Source organism: Mchenga conophoros, linkage group LG6, assembly GCF_057382185.1.
Source record: "Mchenga conophoros isolate Kocher_MC1m ecotype Shallow Benthic linkage group LG6, M_conophoros_male_GT1.1, whole genome shotgun sequence".
In the NCBI taxonomy this organism is placed as follows: Eukaryota; Metazoa; Chordata; class Actinopteri; order Cichliformes; family Cichlidae; genus Mchenga; species Mchenga conophoros.
Genome location: NC_140531.1, coordinates 25,465,638 through 25,483,311, shown reverse-complemented (window position 1 = coordinate 25,483,311; position 17,674 = coordinate 25,465,638). Strand labels below are relative to the sequence as shown.

At 41.4% G+C, this 17,674-nt stretch overlaps 1 protein-coding gene across 7 annotated transcripts in view; it reads right to left on the bottom strand.

Annotated features, from left to right (window-relative positions):
• ptprdb (protein tyrosine phosphatase receptor type Db) overlaps positions 1–10,321 on the bottom strand; it is a 157,231-nt gene extending 146,910 nt beyond the window's left edge. For 6 of the 7 annotated variants that reach the window (XM_085277015.1, XM_085277019.1, XM_085277016.1 and 3 more), the window contains exons 1-2: positions 10,202–10,321; positions 9,934–10,046 (exon numbers count right to left, since the gene is read on the bottom strand). The gene's annotated coding sequence lies outside the window, so the exon portion shown is untranslated. Of the gene's footprint in view, positions 1–9,933; positions 10,047–10,147 lie in introns of all 7 variants that reach the window. The other variant, XM_085277014.1, reaches the window with a different exon arrangement.
• Positions 10,322–17,674: the final 7,353 nt, after the last annotated feature.

Below are 17,674 nucleotides of genomic sequence, written 5' to 3'. Positions count from 1 at the left end.
ACAGAGCAGACAGTAGTCCATCCTTACACACACACACACACACACACACACACACACACACACACACACACACACACACACACACACACACACAGAGTGTGGCACTTAGCAAAATGATTAAAATTCCCTTTGGGTCAGAAGACATCCTTCCTGCCCAAGCAGAGAGGAATGTCTTGGACTAAGCTCCTTGGGCAAAAAGCTCAAACTTATGGAGGCCCACCACTCAGCTCTCGATGATTCACTTAAAGCTGCGAGTCTGCGCATGTATGTGTCAGCATGTACAGATTTGCGTACATGCATCTCTCGTCTGTGTGCTTTCATTTCTGTTTACGCACACAGATCTGTCCTTGTGCATGAGTCTACACTTGCATTCGTTTCTGTGTACTTGAGATTGTGTCTCTATGCGTGTGAGTGTGTGTGACAGCGGGCTGGGCAGAGTGTCCATAGCCGGTGGTTTATGGCTGTTGAGGTCTGATTACATTGGTGTGACTGGAGGGGTGAGCAGACTGGTAGTTCTATCTGTCTTCTGTGTGGCTGACTGAACAGACATACAGCGAATGGAGGCGACTCAGCCAGAGACACTTGGCCTGCCTCCCAGAGATCTCGCAGAGTTACAGCCACATAATGGATTCACACAAGAAAACACATCTGATTCATACTTGATTTGCAGGTTCTGTGTCTGTCTATGAATTTGATAATTATTTAAGTTGAAAGTGTTGACCCATAGTGACTGGGGAGTTCGACGCTTGTGTTTCACACATGCAAATCCACGCTTAACAATATTAAAATAACTACCTTTTCTTTAATGCTTCACACTTGAGTGGCTCCAGTGATCTCTCACAATCAAGTTGGGGTCAAGTTAGAGAAAATATTTTTATACAATAATAATAATTCATCATTCTGCTCTTACCTGACTGTGTTAGCAGGCAGGCAGCACTACCAGAAGCAGATAACCCCTGATTTATGACACTGAATCGTATGAATAAGATCTGAATATATTTACTGGTGAATAAAATTTCACAAGTGAGTTCTATGGGCAAGCACACAATATAATTCAAACAAGCAAATGAAAGAAACACTTGATTATCTTTCCTCTTCTGCACACGCAGAACATCTCTATTCTATTCTAGATGATACTTGCTTGTCATAGATATATGGTTATAAATGTTTAGTCGAATGATCATCTTACCTAATAATCTCTCATTTACTGAAACAGTTCTAATGTATAAAAGCAGCAAATAAGTGCTTTATTGAAGATGGAGATGGGAAATGCATGCAAATGTACACTAACTTTTAACTAACTTATTAAACGCGCCTAATATTTTGTTTTCACAGATTTTTTTTTTTACTTTTCAGAATTGCTCTCGCTACATTCAGTATATCATTTTTAATTAACAGCCAAATTTTTGTGCCAGCAACTGCTTAAGTAAGCTCTTCTGTAGCAACTTGTATTACTGACTCAACGATGTGAGCCTCCACTCTCCTTTTAAGTCTTATGTTAGATTTTGGACCAGGGAGTTTGGTTCACTTTCACTTTAGAGCAGCCTGAATGTTAAATTCAGTGCAGTTAAATTTTAGTTAGAAAAAAAAAAAGACTGAAACATTCTCAGGATCGCAGCGAGCCAACCTAAGCTGTATTAATGACTGCTAAAGCAAAATGTTGGCAAGGTTGTACAGGTACCTGGAACATTCCAACTATGATTTTAATTAAGTTTCAGAGTACTGATGTGAGGGTCGGTCTGTTTTAACTTTGCTTAAAATAAAGGCAAGAAGTTGAAATTCCCTGCAGCTGTTAGTTTCTTTTACATTTTTAGCGCATTAGCTGGAGCATCACTGGATCCCAGCGGTCATACATGAACCTTAAGTGTTAGTTGTTGCTACTGCAATAAACCTATTCCTACTTGTTAAGTAAACATGATCTAAATATATATATATTTTTGTGTTATTCTTAAAAAAAAAATTCTATTCTATTCTATTCTGTTCTAATTAAGCCACTTCAAGTCAATTTAGTCCAAAGAGTCTGAGCTTTATATGGAATGAGGTACTGTTTGGAGGTGGCCTTGCTTAATGATACCCATGGTGGATTTATGTAATACACAGAGGGATAAGGCAGAGGTAGCATGTTTTATCTTGCGACTATAAGTGTGCACTAGCAGACTGCTGAGAGAGGTAGAAGTGACAGAAAGAGGAGAGAGGGGCTGGTAGAGATTGTGAAAAGGGGGCAGGGGGGTGGAGGGTTGGGGGAGTGTTGAACAGAACAGAAGGCAAGATGTTGTTACATTTACTGAAAAACAGCTAAAAACCCTCTGTGCTCCGGAACTTTGAAGAAGAGAGAGGAGAAGGGACAAAGATTGGGCTAATAGATAGGCGTGCATGAGAGAGCGAAGGTGAGAAATGAGAAGAGAAAAGAAGGAAAATAGATAGACACGAAACCAAGAGCAATTGAGATGGAGGGAGGGGGTGAAAGGTGGGAAGATGGACAGTGATGTATAGGTGTGCCGAGCGGTTGAAGCGCAGGTTTACTCCCAAGTGTGTGCAATGTATGAAATTAGAAAGAACAATGTGACGTAAAGTGATGAGGGAGACTCGGATGCCTGATGTTGTTTCTGTTCGCTTCCACTGCATCGGAAGGGAACACCTTCCACTAGTGTGTTTGTGTTTGACAGAGCGAGAGAGGAGAAAAAAAGACAAGTAGGCAGCAAGAGAGGGTAATAAAAGGAAGATAATGAGAAGGGAAACTTGTGTGTGCATGCGTTTTGCGCGTGTTAATGTGCAATCGCATGTGCACGTGTGTATAAGTGAGTGCACGTGAGTGTGTATATTCGATTTCATGTGAATCCTAAATGTGGATGAAAACCAAGGCTTTAGGATTTTAATCAGCCCCATCTGAACGCTTTATGGCGAGTCTGAAAAGCTTTCATGTAGTTTCTCTCACGCTCACACACATACACACGTAGGCACACACAAACACACATAGCATTCCCTCATGCCTTCTGTTCTAAATTTACACCTAACACGAGCAGGAGAATGGGGGAAGAGGAGAAGCAAGGTAAGAGAGCGAAGAAAGAGAGTGGAGGAAGAGTGGTGGACGAAAGAAGTATGGGGGAGGGAAAAGGACACGAGCGAAGAGAAAGTGCACAGGGGAGGTAAAAGAAGTGTAGACAGAAATAAGGGGGGAAGCAAATCTAAAAGGAGAGCAGAGGGGGGAAAAGAGAAAAGGAGAAGAGCCAAATTTGATTTAGACAGCGGCCAGGAGACATGGAGAAAGGGAGGGATGGAGAAGTTCGATAGACTCGGGAAGAGAGGAAGGGAGAAGGACAGCGGTATATTAGTCAAGGTGTCCAGTCTATGTATTGCCTGCTGTGCAATACCACCCCTCTGATTTACTCTGCCGGGTGACTGATGAGAGGGAGGAAGAGAAGGAGGGATACAGAGATGAAGGGATGAGAGTGGAGGGAGGTCTCGCAACGAGCGTTTAGGCCAAATTAACGGCACCTCATAAATTAGACTAACAGCCAAATCGGAGGGGCTGAATGGGAGGGGCTGTGTTTGCGTGTGTGTGTGTGTGCAAGCGTGTTTTTGTATACACAACTAAGTATGCTTTGTGCATGTATAGTTTGTGAATGATGACATGTCAAGAGGGAACAATTTGAACCAGTGCAAACAGATTACTCTGATAAAGCAGTGATATCCAGCCGCTTACTCATGCAAACACAATCTTCCCTTGATTACTGAACACACTGAAGCCTTTTCTCCTGCACGATGCGCTCGTAAACTGAAACACTGTTACACATCGAGGATGCTGAATTTAAGTTGCCCACCTTTTTCACTAATAGTACGTTTTACCGTAAAGCAGAATGAATGTGAGACTAGAAAAAGACTAAAAAAAACAAATTAACTGAATTACATGAATTACGTTTCGTTAATAAAATAGCAAGGACATATTAAATGTAAACGAAACTCACTGCCTGCGCAAAATGTTCAGAGACAATTCAGTTTGGTTTTATTTATATGGCGCCATATTGTAAGGTAAAGATAATAATGTACAATAAAACAGAGAAACATAGAAAACCCAACGATCAAGCGACCTCATTTGAGCAAACACTTGGCAACAGTAGGAAGGAAAAACTCCCTTTTAACAGGAAGAAACCTCTGACAGAACCAGGCTCAGGGAGGGGGTGGCCATCTGTCGCGACCGGTTGGGGGTGATGGGAGGAAGACATGATGAAAAACACTCTGAGGGAGAGAGCCAGAGATTAATAATAACTAATGATTGAACGCAGAGTGGTGTGTAAGCACATAGTGAATACGTAAAGATGAATACATCAGTTAGATGTTCACCTTTTCATGTCGTATAACACCTTCGCTCCAAGCAGCTGAAGAATAAAAAATGCTTTCACAGGCTTGTTAAGGTACTCGATCAGGGGGAAGTCGAGTTCTGGGTTGAATGTCGAATTTCTCGAGAAATCAACATTAAAATCAACGTTAACCATGAACCCAGACTGTGCTCTCAGGTCTTTTCTGTGTCTAGTTATCTCCCCCCTGCCTACTTTTTCTTATATAGTAGTACGACATCACACTCCAATGTTGTTATGACTCCAGTGAATCAAATAAAGACAACAGATACATTTAGTCATTTTCAAAGCTGTTAGAAGTATATTTTATGGGTGATGGGGATTACAGCTGGGGATGTTCACCTCATATAAGGCTTGGTGCAATTTTTACCCCCCGTTATATAATATATGTTTTATCCTACCTTTCAAGCTACACACAGCATAAATCCCACCTCGTATACGTTATTTATGTCACTCCCTTTACATTCTAAAGAAATGTTAACTCTGTCAGAAGTGCAAGCACTTGCCGATCGTTGTGTGATTACAGCACTGCTGGACAGAGTGAGATACTAATACAAAAACACACACACACACGCACTTATGCACGCACACTAACCCACCCACACACCAATCTTGGCAGTGTAGAGTTGATGTTCAGAGTGATTAAAGTGGCATGCTTCTGAGTGTGTCACCTGGGTGCTGCTGTATCTTAAATCAGGACAGTGGGGCTCAGATTGGGTATTGACTGGCCTGCAGAAGTCTCCATCCATCACGCTGAGAAACGATAGCAGCGAGGCCGCCCTGATGTAGCCATATACCACTGATGTTGCTCGCTGGCTGGCTAAGGTGACGTAAGGTTAGGGTTATGGCACAGACCCTTATTTATACTGCGTGGTGCGCAGGCAGAGAAGTGAAGCACACGGCCAGATGTGGACTGACAGGCAATGCGTCTGCCGTCAAGATACGGATAAGCACATGTTCACAAGCTAACGCGAAGGCAAGCGTACCTGTGACAAGCACAGGCTGACAAACACATGCTCAGACATGCAGCAGTTATAAGAGATAAGGCTTCCTGTTCTGTCTCCATCCTGTTGTCTCTCACTCTCAGTGACATAAACATACACGCACAGACGAGCACATGCACACACACATGCACAGATGTAACTCTCTGTCTTGAGGGTCTGAGCAGCATCTTTTGACTGTGTGCCTAATGATAATAAATGAGCCATCATGGGTGGGGAGGGAGGCACTAAGTCATCCCCTTCATCGACAGGAGGAAGACTGGGAGCCCCAAGGTCACCCCACTGTCAGCATCACTCTCCCTAATGACTTCTCCTGCTCCAGCACATACACACATGCATGTGCACATACATCGGCACACACAAAGTGCACCCCACCATGTTCACAGTCATATACCTCTCACCTACACATGTGCATATAAATAGAGATGTGCACACACAAAGAGTGTTATAGTAGCAGGAGTTGTATAGCAGAGCTGAATATCGCAAGGAAGGGTATTAAGCATGCAAGTCCGACATGAGGCTTTTATTTTGAAAATGTTATTTTTCTTTCATTACTTTCATTTGGGATTAAAAATATCATTTAACTTAAACAAAGTTAATGTTTTGATACTAGACGTACCTGGGGCATAGTGTCAGGCAGGGCAATCATTTCACCCAGTGAGTATATGTTAAAGGAGAGTCTGAAGAGTTTTAAAGATGTGAAAAGTTCATATGGTCGCATGTGGCGAATAAAATTTTGAACTTGAACTTGAAACAGGTTAGATTAGAACATTTCTGAAAAGTCAGAAAAGGTCAGCTGAATTTGCAATATCAAAATGTGTGTTACTAATCTTGTAATCTTGTTAATTACCTAACACTAAGCCCCCCTACCCCTGATATTTATCTTCTGACCTTTTGGATTGTGAATCCCCAGGCTGCAAAACACTCCTCTAATTTTCTATAATTTCCTTAAAATGCACAAATAGCCTTCTTTTTCTACTCAAAAACATTTTTAACAGTCTATCAGTCCATTACCGTGTTAAGTGAGGCACACTGTACCACTGCCCTCATGGTGCAATGTGTACAGAATATCACCAAGCAGCTTTCCCCTTTAGCAAAACAGCGCTCGATCAGATCAGGAAAGAGGAAGACAAGCAGTGGATAACTGAAACATGTCTCTATAACCTTCCTGACCCTCCTGACTTCCATCCCTCTCCCTAATGAGCTGCCATGCACTGTCATCTCTCAGAGGCACAGATCAGAATTCAAATCCATAGAGGGTGGCCAAGTGAATTCTTCCAGCCAAAAGAGACGAACTAAAGCATTCCAAACCAGCGAACGTTATTAGCGCTGTACTAAAAATGTAAATTTGTGGGAGAGATGAGGCATCAGTAGACACAATGGAGAAATGAATAGGAACGTATAACGCCTTCACTTTTAACCGTGGGAATTTTTTTCACACACACGCACGCGCACATGTACATGCATGCAAACATGCACGGGCACACGCTTACATACGTTGCAAGTTTAGGCTGGAGCTGTAGAAAGCTAATTTGCACCACATTGAAATGCATCTCAATTAAAGAGAAACACATCGAGGTGCCAGGGGAGGAGAGAGATGTGAGAGAACGGGAGGGAGGAACGGGGTGCGAAACAGATAGTGTGTGAGAGTATGAGAGTAATAGAAGGCTGGGTGGATTGGGGGGTGGGGGGTGGATGAGCTCAACTGGCAAGGGAAGAAGAGAGGGAGAGGAAAAACAGAGGAAGAGAGAGTATTTTCATCTCCTTCTCTTGGAAAAACATCTCATTTTGGGATGAATCAGATTTAGAAAGGGTGTTAGGAGGTTCAGGCGCAGCTAAAATCCTAACTAACTTCAGCCTCGTTATCACCACCTCTTTGGTTTGGTGCCAGCACGCCAGGGCTGTCCCTGCAAAAACTGTGTGTGTCCGTGTGAGTATGACTGTGTTTGTACTCAGATATTTTTAAGCCCAAGGCCATGTTCTGTTTGACAGAATGGGTGGAGGATAAGCAAAAGACACAATGAGGTTTTACCTAAGTATGTAACCAAATGTGACTGTGGGCCTGCATCAATGAGTTTTTGGTGTTAAATTCTTCATTCCTCATTGTCATATTTGTCCACGCTGAAAATTAGATAATGCGCAAAAGTACATGTGTGTGTGCGCTGTTATGTGTGATTTAGTAAGTGTGCATCCGAGAGAACAAACAACATCCGGAGTAAAGGAAAAAAAGAAAAACATACCCAATCTGTCACATGGAAAAAATCAGGATTTGCTTCGTATGCCTCTACCATTTTGCATGGGTTGTCATGTTCTAAAAAACTGTGGTGATGCTCTCAGCCCACCATCTTAATAACGCCACCAAATACAAGCAGGGACATTTGTCCTGCTGTCAAGATACTTAACTTCTTCCTTTAACCTGGTGTTTGCCTCCGCTCAAAGACACTAGAACTTGCACATATCTCAAAATGAAAAGCACTGTGGGAAATGAAGTGCTTTTAATCTTCTTCTGTTTTAAGATGTAGTGCATTACCATCACAGCATCATAACCATGATGTAATATACCTACCTCCTTCAGCGTGAGCGATAATCAACTGGTCAGCATTATAGCTATCATTAAGAAGAACCACAATAGGACTGCCATCATCATCATCATCTTGACTGCCATCAGCGGCAGCATATCAGCACATCATCTGAGACTACATCTCATTTTCACCTGACGAAAAAAAAAACTGATGGGGGTTATAAAGGCTAAATGTTTGGCTCGTTGCATGATTGCCTGTCCACGTCTACAATGAGGTTCAAATTCTCCACTGAAACATCTGTGTGAATCCCAGAACTGAAACTCATCTAAACAGAGTGCAGGAGGCAAATTGAGGAGGTACGACAGAGGACAGTTTCCCACTGAAATGAATTTTCTTTGATACATTATTACTGTTACGGTAAATGTAGCTAGACAACACGAAATAAATTCTGATTATTGAATATCCTGAGCCCGCCGACCGGCGGCAAGACGGTGGCCTTCGTGCGTTTTCACCTCGGCTTTTCGGCCAGTAAGTGCAAGTGAACCCCGGCACTTTCCACTCACGTCACCTAAGTTACAAGCTGCCTTCATATGTGTTTAAATCTATGCTCTTGTTTGGTCAGTCCTCTTAGCCTCTTCTTGTTTATGCTCGCAGGTTGTATAGCTAAAATAAGCAGTGGCCTTCTTTCATATACACCTCAAGCTGGTGACAAGCATGTCAAAGCCAAAAGAACCAAGTGTGTTTCAGTGAAGACCCTGACAGCTAAATATATAAATATATAGGCTAAAAAGAAAAACTGCTTACATGGGTTTTCCTTTTTCCTTCAATACTTTGAGTTAGCATAATCTCTCCCCCTCTCTCTCCTTCTCTCTGTCCCTCTTTTCTTTATGCTCACTTATTCTTTCCTTGCACACACATGACTGAGCAGATCCGGCTCACACAAACAGCCACTAAGACGCACACACATCAGGGCACACACATTCTGGGTCGCATGCTTCACAATGACAGCCCCATACTGTACTCGGACAATAAACCACATCAGAAAACTACTCAGACAACCTCTGAAGGCACTTTGTCTTGTCTTCTGTGTCTTTATGGCCTCTCAATCTGGCCTTGATGACACCGCTTATGAGCCTTTAAGCAGCCCTCTGTTGTGCATGGCCTGACAGATAGAGTTGTCATTACATTAAGTAGGGACTCTCTATTAGTGCAAATGGTGGCACATAACCAGATAATCGGCTGTGGACAGCAAGTGTGGCTATGTGGGAGGTGAGATGCTAACGGATGGTGTGTGGGAGAGTAATGTTTTATGTTGGAGGAAGTGTGATATTTCCATTATAGACAAGCTTAATTGATAAACAGGACAATAAAAGCAGAAAATGGCCTCATAGATTTGTGCCTACAGCACAGGCAGTTGTACTGTAGGATGTCACTATGTATATAATGAGTAGTAATGGCACTGACAATAAAAGCATATTAAGTAGAGGCTTTAGAACACTATCAGATAATGTCATCATTGTAGGGAATAAAAAGACTAATAAAATCCCCCTCATAAAAAGGAGGGAAGCAGCGCTTTTCCTGAGGGATCCCTGCGTCCTTTCTTCTCACACTCCTCACTCATCTCACCTAATCTGCCCCCCCCCCCCCCCCCCCACCCCCCAACTCCCTCACCCGGCCGGCTGTATTTTACTCTCACCGCCGTCCGTGAGTGGAATACTGACACCACTTCTAATTGTCACAAATAGCCACGTTTAAGTCCCATGCATAATAAGCGAGAAGTTAAAATGTAGAGGGAGCAGCGGAGGAGCTGCGCTGCACACGCTCGTTTTCCGCTTTTGGCACAAAAAGACAATTCATAAAACACTTCTTGAAGTGTCTGATGGTGATTATTAAAAGAATAAACCAAAAAGAAAAAGACAAAAGTACTCGGTGTTTCAACACACTGCCGATATGGACCATTACAGCGAACCAGAATGGGGCACTTTGGGATGTTTTCCGCAAAAAACGAGGAAGGAAAAAAACATCAAGCAACAATTCCGGTCAAAGTGTACTCACCACAATATCCAGATCAGCGCACGGTGTATGGAGAATCCCGAGGAGTTTCCCGTGTCTTTCTTCGCCCCAAGTTGAAGACAGCGATCAGATGCGGTCCCACAGTCCCGACTGAACTGCAAAGAGAAAAGGTAAGACCACATTGACAAAAAAGCACGTCAGCCAGATTCCCACATCTCGGGCGGCAATCGAGGTCAATCTCCCCCCACCTACCCACCCGAAAAGTAGATCAATAATTACACACGTATATCTTTGTAATCCGGGGCTGTACCTCTTAAATGAGGCGGGATGACCACCAGAGAGTAAAAGAGACCGTTAAAGGACCGGGAAAGGCAGCGGCTGTCAGATTTGACTTCAAACTGATGCTGACGATGCGCACAGAGATAAGCTCCGGAGGGGAGAGAGCGAGAGAGGGAGAGAGAGAGAGAACGAGAGAGAGAGGGAGAGAGAGAGGGAGAGAGAGACGAGCCCACGGAAGTGAATTATAAAAATTCACCACTTGAAAGTTTCTCTAGTAGGTCGAAATATGAGCACAGAACATCTTTGCTCCAGAAATGATATCACAGGAGCCGATGGGAGGTCTTAAAACATTATTTCCAATTCGACTCGGGCATGTTTAGGGTTGCACTAAAAATGCTACAAGAATAATAATAGTAATAATAATAATAATAGTAATAGTCAATATGCACGCTCTAACCACAAGGGGCTGATGGTCTTGCCAAACACACACACAGAGACACACACACAGATTAGCAATAATTATACAGCTTGCCAGTTATTTCCCTTACACAGAAAGTCTGACTTGGATAACACAAAAAGGGAGAACGACAGAGAGAGATAAAGAGTAGTAATAACTATATTTTATACACAATTCATGTTCTACAAGGTACAAATGTTTCTTTAGAGGAATCTGGGATCTTTCAGCAAACCTTTTGTACCTCAGTTGATGAAAGTTCTGGTGTCAAAAAAAGTTTTAAAAAAGTAAAACACAAATCACAAATGCACTGTTTCAAATATTTACATATACATTATGTAATCATGTGAAACAGACAGTACACCCTCTTTCTGTTCTAAGACTTTATCTATCAGGACACAAAAGGGAAAAAATGATCTGAGTCTTATCAGGTTATCACACATTACGTTTATTCAACAAAAACTAAGCCAAAATTCAGAAGCAGTGTGGGGGGAAACAGAGTGCATGCTATGGTTTGTAGAACCACCTTTAGCAGCAATAACTTGAAATAATGGGTTTCTGTATGACTTTATCAATCTATCACATTGCTGTGGAGAAATTTTGGCCGACACGTCTTGACAACATTGCTTGAGTTTATTGAGGCTTGTGGACATTCATCTATGCACAGCTCTCATAGGGCCCTGCCACCGCTTGTCAATGAGGTCGAGTTCTGGACTTTGACTGGGCCATTGAAACAGCTTGATGCTTTTGCAGCTGTCACTGATTTGCTGCTGTGCTTGGAACCATTGTCCTGTTTTGTGACCCACTTTCCGCCAAGTTTTATCTGTCAGGCAGATGGCCTCACATCTGTGGAGCTGTGCACTATGGCCAAGCATTAGGGCTGAACGATATATCGCATTTGCGATAATATCGCGACATGATCAAGTGCAATTTTCTAACCGCAAAGGCTGAGATTATACTGCGATTATATTATACAATTCATGGGCTGCATCCTCCCGAGGCCGCATTTGTAGACCGATTACGTCACAGCGACGCGCCGAAGGCTGTCCAAATTACTACCATATCCCAGAATTCATAGCGCGGCCCAGCCAAACTCCAGTTTCCAGCAATGGCGGCCGCTACTAAGTTTTAAAATTACTCATACTAATCTTTCTGGGTCACAAAATAAACTTTTAACATATTTTCAGGCGAGAAAGTAGTTGTGTAAACATCAAATATCTGCTCGGTTTATCAAGATATCCCATATTTGCAAAAGTGCTTCGACGTTTTCAGAGGCGTCTGCTACCCACCAGCTCGACAGCTAGCCGGGAGCTCGAGGGTTACTGATGCGGCCGAGAACGGCACAACTCCCGGCACATCATTTTCAGATCACCGCGGAGTTTTGCTGCTCGGGTTAAACGTAATATATAAGTCACTTAGACAACCTAAAAATGTTATTGTTGGGCTTTTTTCAGTGTTTTGTTTGTTCGTGAGTAAATCGGTTTGGCTGAGATTAAAGTTATTAGATTAGATAAAATAAAACTTTATTAATCCCCCGGGTGGGTTCCTCCTTGGTTTTCACACAGCTGACTAAACGTCAAACAGAAAACTTATTAAACAGAAGTATGAGACAGTCGAGAATTTACACCAGTGTCTGGTTATATTTTAGATAGCAAGAAGCAGACGGCCGAGTTTATTAAACTCCACCGAGACAGCGGTGACGCTAATCAGAACTAGACCGTCCAATTTCACGCCTTTAAACTTTAAAGGCGTGTTTGTGTGTGTGTTTATACAATTGCTATTATGTTTGCACTTTATGTGTAATGTTACTGACTGCAGAGATCAGTAAGATGTGTGTATTTTTTATTTATTAGTTTTATTTATTTAATATTATTTTTTAATTGAATGACTGTCTAGTAGTTCACAGATGTCGAAAAACTGAGTGTGGTAAAGCCACTGATTTTTTTATGTATATTTCTGCAATCTGCACATTGTACTGACTTTCATTTTAATGTTTACACCAGGGTTCCTTGTCAGCACTTTATGCTCAGATGTTTGTAAGCTAAAAATAAACTATTGTGTATGTTCAAATATACTGTTGTGATTGAAGAAGTTAAATAAAAATGTCAGTCATCAATTCATGCATCACCTCATGTCATCATAACAGAGGTCTGTCTTCCAGGAAAGAACAGTTTAAAATTAATGTAATATAGTATTGGCCATACTATATGATGTATTGCTTGTCTTTGTTTAATAATACAGAAGACAAATACCTTAAAAAATAATCGCATATCGCATCGCAATCGCAATATTGGGGCAAAAAATCGCAATTAGATTATTTTCCATAATCGTTCAGCCCTACCAAGCATCTCCACTTTGGTCTCGTCTATCCAAAGGACATTGTTCCAGAAGTTTAGTGGTTTGTTCACATGCATCTTTGCAAACGTAAGCCATGCTGCTGCATTTTGTTTAGACAGAAGAGTCTTTCTCCTGGCAGCCTCTCCAAACAAACCATACGTGCATAATCTTTCTAATTGTACTGTCATGAACTTTGACATTTCACTTGCTAACTGAGACCTGTAGAGTCTGAGATGTAGCGTTTGGATTTTTGCAATTTCTCTGAGCATTGCTGCGTAAGACCTTGGGGTGAATTTGCTGGGATGTCCACTCCTGGGAAGATTGTCAGCTATACTGAATGTTTTGTGAACAGTCACTCTCACTGTAGAATGATGGACTTGAAATTGTTTGGAAATGGCCTTATAACCCTTCTCAGATCGATGGACAGCAACAATTTGTTGGATCATTGCTGATGTTTTTCATCCTTGGCATTGTGTTAACACACAGTCGAATGCTCCAGACCAGCAAACTACTTAAACTTTGCTGGTGATCAGTTCAGATGATCAGTACAGCATCTGACTGCTGCTTACCCTCTTAAATCCACCAAAATCTATAACAGGGGCTCTTCATTTTAAACACCATTTTGCCTTAATTTTCACTAAATAAATAATAACACAGTGTAATATATCATGTGTTGATGTTCATCAGAGGTTGTATTTACCCAGTTCTAAGACCAGCTGAGGGCCAGATGATTTTAAGACAGCTTGAGGGCCACAACTACACATTTTACATGAAGGAAATCCCGTGTGTACATGACAAATGCAAGAAAACAAACATATGGTGTCACAGCCACAATGTATATCAAATGCTATATATGCTTAAATTATTCACACTCATTATTCACACCTTCATGCAAGCTTAAAGTGATTACTTCCAAAAATGCCCCATGTAAAAATGTGTTTCATTTATCTGACTGTCATCCCCACCCCACAGGTGACACTTTATATCTCCCTCTGGGCTTGACTGTTGTTCCACAGCCAAAGGCGAGATCCCCAGAGAACAAACAGATCTTTGTACTGTGGTCAAAAACTGCAGAATTATTACAGGGGTATAACAATGATAGCAGGATGTAAAAGCTACAAAAATATGTGTAGGTGTATTATTTCATTTTCAAACAGATTCTTTTTTGGTGTGAGACAACAGTACCAACTGCTGTTATGTATTTGATTGTACTAGCACTATTTTTTTTATTTGACTTTTGAATTACACTTTCATATATTTCATATATTTGTGCCCGCAGATGATTTGTCTCCTGCTATATCTCGTGAACATTCTTTTTTTTTCTGTTTCTTTTTATAAGAATGCACTGTGACAGCTGCTAGTCACAGTAGTAGAGTGGCAATGTAAATAAGGATGAAATGAATAAAAAAAAGAAAAAGGAGAGAGAGAGGATGGAGAGGAAATGGAAAGAAGAAGAGGAAGAGGAAGAGTTGGGTCCAGGATGAGATCCATGACCCTCTCGTCCTACTTTTCCTGTCTAAAGAAAGAATGGGAGAGGAGAAATGAGGAGGAGGGGAATTATTCCAAGTGCTGATTCTTGTTCTTTTCATATCTCATTCCTGACTCACCACTTCATCTGTCCACCTACCCCAGCTCGCTTTTCCTGTTTCTCTCTCTGTCTTGATTCTGTGTGCCTCTCTACCACTCGCTCTCATCTGTCCTTCCTTCCTTGCGTTCTTACTCTCTTACAAGGAGCATCACTTGTTTGTTCATACACCCAAATGTCTGCAACATCCTGTTCTCTATTTACAGAGCATGTGGGATGAAATGTGCGTGTTTGTGTGTGCGCGCGCACATGTGTTTGTGTATGTGCGAGTCAGCTTTGTACTTGTATAACTCTCTGTATTCTTACGTATAGGTTCAGTATGTGGATACATTGTACTGTTGTTTTTATTTATCTTTGCCTTAACAGTATGGCCCATCCATCCATCCATCCATCCATCCATCCATCCATCCATCCATCCATCCATCCATCCATCCATCCATCCATCCATCCATCCATCCATCCATCCATCCATCAACACCAACAGTAGAGTATGAAATCCAATTAATAACAATTTGGTTCCTTTTATTCAAGCTCAATCCATGTAATTTCAATTCAGTCGTACTTTACTGTTCATTCAACATCCCTGAGGGTCTAGCGTGTGGATGCATACCTACATATATATGTGCGAGAAGATATGAGGCTCCATTAGAAGTATTTAAACTTTTGAGACTTCAGCTGTTTGAAATCTAAAGTTGAACTTGTTAATAAAAGTGTTCTTTGAGCAGAAATTGTATCCGTGTCTCCACTTTACCTGTCTGACTGTGACATATTTCTATTGGTTGTCATGATGTTTTTGGCTTTGCTATTGCCAAATTGTGCTCACTGAGCCGGCACTTGTTCAGGAGCTGTCTCTGTTGTTTGCGTTTTTTTCATCCCGGGTAGTGGAGAGATGTTCTGCCAATTTATAATGTTTTTTGGGGCAGATAACATTGTGATCTGCTTTGCCTCTTAGTTTCTTCTTCCGACTATTCTACTTATAGTATTTCTTTACATTACCCTGTAATTTGGTTTCATTCTGATAGGTGTTTTTTTAAAAGCAGTATTGTGAGATGATTCAAAGGGGAGAAGTAGCTGAGATAAGGGACTCTCCTGGGCTCAGCTCTTGGGTTAGGAGGGGTTTTGAAAGGGATGTGTGTGTATAAGGTGATTAAAACATCCGAGTGCTCTCTTTTGAATGAAAACTGTCAGTGTATGACTGCATTATTCTGCTTTTTTAAACATGTTTTTTGCATTGTACAATAAGCAGGAGTGTGAAAATGATTATATTCTGTAATTAGAGCTCTGTAGGTTCCACAGCATATGTACAGCTTTCTGTTTTTAATTAAATTAAACTTTACCAAGAGAGACAATAGTGTTAAGATATATTCACTTACAGTGAAGTCAAGTGATTGATTACATACTTGGCTAATCAATGAAGTCATCTTAATTTCTCCTTGAAAGGACACACAATGGAAGTCGTACAGAAGGGCAGAAGTGCACATTAAAAGCTTTTACTTTTTGGATTTAGAGTCTAAGACTCCTTCTTTTCCTTGATAAAGCTGTGTTGGCTTCAGAGCGGTTTATTTAAGACACTCTGGGACTCAACTCTTCAGTAGATTTAGGTCTAAACCTGTATTTCAAGGTGAAGAATCTTATTGTTATGCGCCTACTGTTGCACTCCAATCCATCAGTCCATCTTCTTTCTCTTTCATGAAATACCCAAATAATAAGCGGTAATTCGTTGCCCATGTTTCAGGTTTAGTTGAGTATGTAATGAGTGTGCGTGTGCTATATGTTTTGTATAAAAATAGGACAAGAGCAATTTCACCTTTTGGGTTACATAAACCAGTATGTGCGTTTTGTACATACAAAACAGTCTTAAAACAATTTAATCTGCTCAGTGAAGAATATTCTGTTATAGATTGTTTTTTTTCTATAAAGTAGCATAAATAGGGTCAAAATTTCAATTTTCTCCACAATACCTTTGAATAGGACTCATTGGAAGACTATTAAAGCTGTATAGAGACAAACTCCCCATCCCTCTGCCTTAATTATCCATCCCCTGGGCTTCCATCATTAAGGCAAGCCAGACACTGGGACATATTTGGCATTATATTTTTAATGCTACAACAACCGGCTCAGCAAAAACCCACCACAGATTATTCACAGTGTGTGTCTTGGCTCGGCTCCATATACTGTGACACATTATTATACTTTATTCCCCTTTTCTTCCTTCTCCTTTTTCTTCCCTCCTCATCTCCTCCCCTTCCTCTACATTCACCTGCTCCCTTCCTCCATCTTCCCGTTCCCTCTTCAGATGCTTTTCTTGTCCTCCGTGGAATCCAAAAAGGAAAGAACAAAGCCCTGTCATACATGTTCTGTCGATTCACTTACAACGTCTGTATTGCTGTGTGCGTGTATCTGTGCTGTGCGAGTGGGGCTGACGGTGCATTGTATGTGTGCCAGTTGTTTGTGTACCTCTCCGTGTGCAGCAGGAAATTCAAAAACTAGGCCATATCGACCACCCAGGGGTTTGAAAGCTCAGGGGGTACCAAGGCAACATGGTTTAAGTAAGAAAAAAAGGTTTCAAACGCCATAAAAGGGGAAAAGAGACAACGCATGTGCACATTCTCACGCACGCGAGCAAATATGCGCACACACACACACACACACACACACACACACACACACACACACACACACACACACACACACAAAGAAACAGGCACCCCTCCCATCTGATAGACCTCTGGCTTATGTTGTATTCACAGTAACATCAAGCATGTTATCACATACATATCGAGATAAGCTATATATATATAAGATATATATTTATACGTTACCCTTCCAGCTTACACTGGTGGCCAGCCATTTTTTGTATAGATTAGGGTCTCTCCTGTTGACAGCCTTTGAGGAATAAGCAGCAGATCCTGTCACTATTGATCCAATTCAGAGTGTATGGGATATGAATGGGACCAAGCCTTTTGTGGTTGGATGGGTTAAGTAAAAAGTTTTCGTTGTGTGTTTGCAAAAGTTTTATAGGTATAAAATTCAGGCATATTTTTCTTCTTCTGAAATATTTGGTGGGAGGAAATTTTGCTTTGGCAAACATTTAATCTCTCAGACAATTAGTCCAAACCTATAATGCC